The sequence below is a fragment of the Orycteropus afer genome, unplaced genomic scaffold (assembly GCF_000298275.1).
Source record: "Orycteropus afer afer isolate SDZICR_OR568_19922 unplaced genomic scaffold, OryAfe1.0 scaffold00093, whole genome shotgun sequence".
Lineage (NCBI taxonomy): Eukaryota > Metazoa > Chordata > Mammalia > Tubulidentata > Orycteropodidae > Orycteropus > Orycteropus afer.
The window spans coordinates 6,267,887-6,273,648 of NW_006921680.1; the positions used below are offsets into that span (position 1 = coordinate 6,267,887).

General features: G+C 38.4%; 1 protein-coding gene across 1 annotated transcript in view; it reads left to right on the forward strand.

Moving 5' to 3' along the window:
- KIAA0825 (KIAA0825 ortholog) overlaps positions 1-5,762 on the forward strand; it is a 653,154-nt gene that overhangs the window by 153,964 nt on the left and 493,428 nt on the right. The gene's annotated exons all lie outside the window — the stretch shown is intronic.

Genomic DNA, 5,762 nt, shown 5'->3' on the forward strand with positions numbered 1-5,762 from the left:
TAAGCACCTGAGAGAGAGTGGGCACCTCCCAGAACATTGTTTTGTGCCTCTCCCAACAGAAATACTCCAGGTGGACACCTTCAGCAATCAGGAGCTCCTCAGTTGCTCATAGCAAATCCCACCTTGGAGTTTACAAAGACTTATGGGTAGAAAAGCCACACAAAGTAATTTACTATACCACAATAAGAAATCTGGCCTGCCCACTCCATTGCCTTGGAAGATAGATTCTTGGCTGCCTCAGTTCCATTGTAGAGGTTTATTCCATTAGCATCCTTTTATAAGACACAGTTCTCCTGGGAGGACAGCCAAAAGCAGGGTGGCACAAGAGAAGCATAAAACCCAGCTGTTGTTGTTTTTTTAAACTTATCAGTTGTTCTCACTTTTGATGTGCATTAATTTATTTCTTCCTAGCAGCTGACTACATAAGCCCAAGCAGCCAATCACTTTGGGTAAGGAAAAAAGAAAGAGGGCAGCATAATTATGGATCAGAGAACCAAAAGACAATGAATGTGGAGTGCTGAAATGGGGTTGAGTTATCAGTCCAGGGCCAGTATGACATTGTTGAAAGGGACGGGGCACCCATTAGTTAATGCTGGAGGATGGACGGAGGCAAGAAATTATCCCAAACGCAACTTTTTTACTCTTAAGCAAAGCCATCTTTAAAGTGTGCTGATTTGGGAATGTGAAGAAAATGTAGTCTGCTTCTACCTGCAGACAATTATTTCTTTTTAAAGGAATGTTTAGATTTGCTACATCAAAATCCCTTTATAACTTGTGGAAAATATAATTCTATGGCTCATATGATGGTACTTCACTCTCCACTATGAATTATTTAGAGCATCTCCTCTTTTAAGTGTATATCAAAACATCATTAGAGGTTATCTAATAGCTAGCTCATAATTCCATTCCCCCATTGAGGTTTGTGGGCCAATTTTCACCCTCTTATACTCTCCAGAATAATGAAACTAATTTGGGATCTTGCTGTGGAATTAAATGCTCATAAAGATCCCACCCCCTCTGAGACCATAAACATCTGCCATAACATTTCTTATAGCCAAATAACCTTACTGTTACCAGTAGGACTGAGAAACTGCCAGAAGGGTAAAAGAGCTTAGGTACTGGCAGAAATGTTCTGGCAAGCATTGTGTTGTCTGTGGTTTGTAGTTTAAGAAATTTTAGCACCAAATAACCATTCCGTTATTATTATACCTTCCTCTTTTTTTCCTTCTGATGTTGAGGATAAAACTAACTAGGCAGCCATTTAGAGGTATTAGGAATTGCATGTCAGTTTTGAGATAGTCAGAGACTTTATTAAGAACTATTTGCAGTGGTTGCTATGATACAAATGATACCTTACCTATGAAGGGTACCTAGTACCCTTCCTATGTACTAGGAACTTTGATAAGTCCTTTATATGCAATCTCACTTAATGCTCACACTGCCTAGTGAGGTGATTCTTATCATTATCTCCAGTTTACAAATGAGAAAGCCTAAATAAGTTGGCAGACATTACACACTCAGGGTAGAAACCCAGGCTGTCTGTCTCTGCTGCTCCTGTACTTGTCCATGTGCTGCCTCTAACTAATCATCAGTGACTTTACCCTTAGAGCAGAGGACAGACAACAAAAAGTAAATGGAAAAGAATGGAAGGTAAATGTCTATAAAAAAAAATGAAAATAAGGGAATAGAGAGAGATGGGGAAGTGAGAAGCATGTATTTTAGATAAGGTCGTCAGGAAAGACTTATTAGAAAAGGTTTTGAGGTAGAAAAATCTATGACACTAGCTGAACATGACAGAGAGGGACATTCTAGGCAAAGTATTCATTGATGGAGAAATTAGGTGGCCCCTAGGTAACTGGACAAATGAGGATTTGTACAAAGGTCTCCAAGAGGTTGGTGGAAAAGTAGTCATAATCTATATTACATGTCCTTCTTCATATCTTCCATTCTCTCCTGCTCCCTCATCAAGTCCTCCATCTCTTCTCTCATCCTTTCCTCTCATTCTGTCACTTCCTTTGATACTGCCTTTCTTTTCAGACCTCTTGGTGCATCTCTTCTGTCACTTCATACCAGCCTCCTCTACTTCCTGGCTCTCTTGATGTGCTATGCCTCTCGTCATACTTACTTGGCCAACTTACTTGGCCTCTCCATCAAGACACAAATAGTGATAGAGAAATTCAAATGTCTATGTTTTGTACATTTTGACTATCTTGTTCTTTATCTAATCTCTGTGTAACTCCATCATCCATCATTTTCCATGTTGTTCAAACACCTGCCAATTTTGCCCTGTCTTATTGTTTGTTAGCAAATGGCCTTGCCCCTATACTTTTCTGAGAAAATCCAGATAATTAGGCATGTACTTTAACTTCTCATCTTTGTTTCTAGTAATTTTCTTGATTCCTACTCAACCCTATATCCCTTGATTTGTCGGTGATCAAAGTGTGTCTTTTTTTTTTTTCCCAATTGTGATAGTTCAGTTTGTGTGTCAACTTGGCTGGGCCTGGTTGAGTGGCTGGGCAGTTGGATGTAGTATCCCCCATGGTAATCAGCTCCATGGTGGAATCTACCAGAAGCAGCTGAGTAGCTGCCTTTGGAATGTAGTCTGCTTCCTCTATATAAGGGAAAGCCTTGAAGATAGTCTCTAGCTTACGGCACGCTTGGACCCTGAATGTAGCTGTGTCATTGTTCAGCAGCCTGGCATGCTCTGCCAACCTTGAGACTTATAATGGACTTGAATGAATGGTCTGCCATGTGATTTGGTAACATTGGGACTGTGCCATGTTATTTGTTGACCTTGGGCTTGTTAGCCTCAGCAGCCAGTAGCTGCCTGAGTGAAGAGATGCCTCTAGCTTCAGTGGGCTGGGAGCAAGAGGCAGAGCTAAAGCCCAAGGTCAAGGGGCTTTCACCCAGCCCCTAGAACCTAGCACTTTGAACTTGGACTTAAAACCTCCAAATTGTAAGAATAAACTCCTGTTTGTTAAGACCATCCCATTTGTGGTATATTCCTGTCAGAGTGGCACCAGGTAACCACAACACCAATCAAAGCAAATCTTTTTACTGGAGCTCTTGATCGTATTTACTTCCTCAGTAAGGAATGCCCACAACCTCAGTCTTTTCCATATTCTTTCTGTCTTCCAACTCCTTCTACCAAGATTCTCCAATATCAAAAACAATCCTCCTTTAATATTATATTTCCTTTTTAAAAAACTTAGTTTGTATCCATTGTCTCTACTTCTTCACCTAACAGTCACTCAGGGCACTGCAAGCAATTGGGCTTTTGCCGTCATCATCCTAAGGAAACAACATGGGCAACATTATCCATGCACACCTACTTGCTAATTCCAGTGAATTCTTTTTGTTCTCAGTTCTCTTAACCTCTTTGCAACTTTTGACACTACTGACATTTTCTTTTTCCTGGGGTTCCCTAACATCACTTTCTCTGACTCTCTACCTACTAATCTGATTATACCGTCTTGGTTTCCAATGAGTTTCTTTTTCTCAGCTCAACCTTTACAGTTTAGTATATTTTGTAGTTCTTTCCTTGACCATCTTTTCATCTTACGCTCTTTCTTTGGGTGATTTCATCTCCTGTCTTGGCTTCACTATTATATGGATGACTTCTGTCACTGTCTTCAATCCAGATATATCTCACACATGGTAGTTATATAAATCTAAATTCCTATTGAATGGATATTTCTTTATATATACTTTCCTTAAATATATACAAAACCAAGTGAAAAACCTGGGAATCATCTTAGGCTTCTCCCTTTTCCTTAGTTTCAGCCTCTGTTATCTTCCATCAGGTCTACTGCAATAATATGTTAATTATCTCCCTTCTTCCACCCTTGATTTTTTCCAGTTTATCGTCTTTACTACTGTTCAAATGGTTTTTTTAATGTAAAACTGCCAATATTACCCCATAATATAAGTTGTTCAGCAATTCCCCATTGCTGATGCAAAGTCCAGACACCTTAGAAAAGTATATAAGGTAGCTGAGTTTTTGCCTGTCTCTCTAGCTCACATGTTGGAATTCATGGAATAGAAACAAGCCTGACTGTCTTAGTTAGCTAATGCTGCTATAACACAGATACAAGTGAGTGGCTTTAAGGAACACAAATGTATTTTCTCACAGCTCTGGAGGATGAAAGTTCAAATCAGGGTCTTCAGCGTGTTGATTTCTTCCATGTCAGTTGACTCAGGAGTTCCTTGGTTCTCACATGGCATTTCTCTTCCCCTGTATGTGTTTGTCTCTGTGTCTAAGCTGTTCTTTTTATCTCAGAAGTAATTGGGTTTAGGACACATTATATATTTGTATGGTCTTGTTAACATACCAAAAAACCTTATTTGCAAACAGGATTATATCCACAGGTATAGGAGTTAGGATTCACATACATATTTTTGGGAGACAGTTCAATGCATAACATCAACTTTAAAGCTTATTCATGGAATTTTGTTCTCATCTGAAATTTAATGAGAAAAAAAACTGTTTTTCAAGGAGGAGATGATGTAGTAAAGTTCTAAAAAAGCTCTAAGTATTTAATTATTTAAAGTGTCACATATGGAAAATATGATACAAGAAGCCGGTTGTGGAGTGAAAAGACAGGGATGAGTTTCCAAATGGAAATTCTGTTCTACATATTTTATAGTATCCAAAGACACTGTATGTAAAAGAGAGTAACACTTAATACTATTCCATTTCTAAAATGTTCCCAGTCATTACTCTTAATCCTATGTAGGCAAATATAACAACAAAACAACAATGCACTGCCGTCGAATCAGATCCAACTCATAGCGACCCCTCCTTGTGTTTCCGAGGCGGTGTAACTAAGGAAGTAGATTGCCCAATCTTCCTTCCGAGGAGTAGCTGGTGGGTTTGAACCACTAGCCTTCTGGTTAGCAGTCAAATACCTTAGGCATTAAGCCACCAGAGTTCCCAGGCAAGTATAGTCTCCTGTTATAAAATTTTTATTAACCAAGGTATATATTAAAGATTTTGTGTAAAAAAAATCCTTTCTAATTACCTAAAGATTTGGAGTTGAATTTCTACCAACCTAGAAAAATGTTCTAGGCTCTTCTCCAAAGATAGTTGCATACAAGATATTCTGGCCAAATTATTCTAATTCTGAAGTCATAGATATATATTTTACAATTAAGTTCATCTTTATTAGCCCTCTGTAGGCCCTTAGGCTCATACGAAATTAATTATAAGTTTTTATAATTAATTATAATTAGTTGTTTAATATGGGAGCTCTGGTAGCATAGTGCCTAAGGCATTTGACTGCTAATCAGAAGACTGTCAGTTCAAACGCACCAGCCACTCCTCGGAAGGAACACTGGGCAATCTACTTCCGTAGTGATACCACCTCGGAAACCCAAGGAGGGGTCGCTATGAGTCAGATCCGACTCTACGGCAGTGAGTTTGTTTTTGGTTTATTTAGAAATAACTTTAAAGATTAAAAAGAGATAATGTTGTGCTAAACTTTTTTTTACATTAATGAAGCAAGTATGACAAAATATTGACATTTATTGGATTCAGGTTGAGGAGAATGGCATATGTTTGTTCCCTGTACTAATCTTTATACATTTATTTTTGACAAAGATTACAATATGAGGTTCTAAAAAATTAAATGATAATGTAAGAGTGAAGATTATTTTATAAAAACATATAAAAATCGGGGAGGAAGTGGGAGGGGAGCTGTTGCATTGTGGTAAACTGTGGTCAATGACATGAGACAAAGTATATGTGAACTGCTGTATGTAAA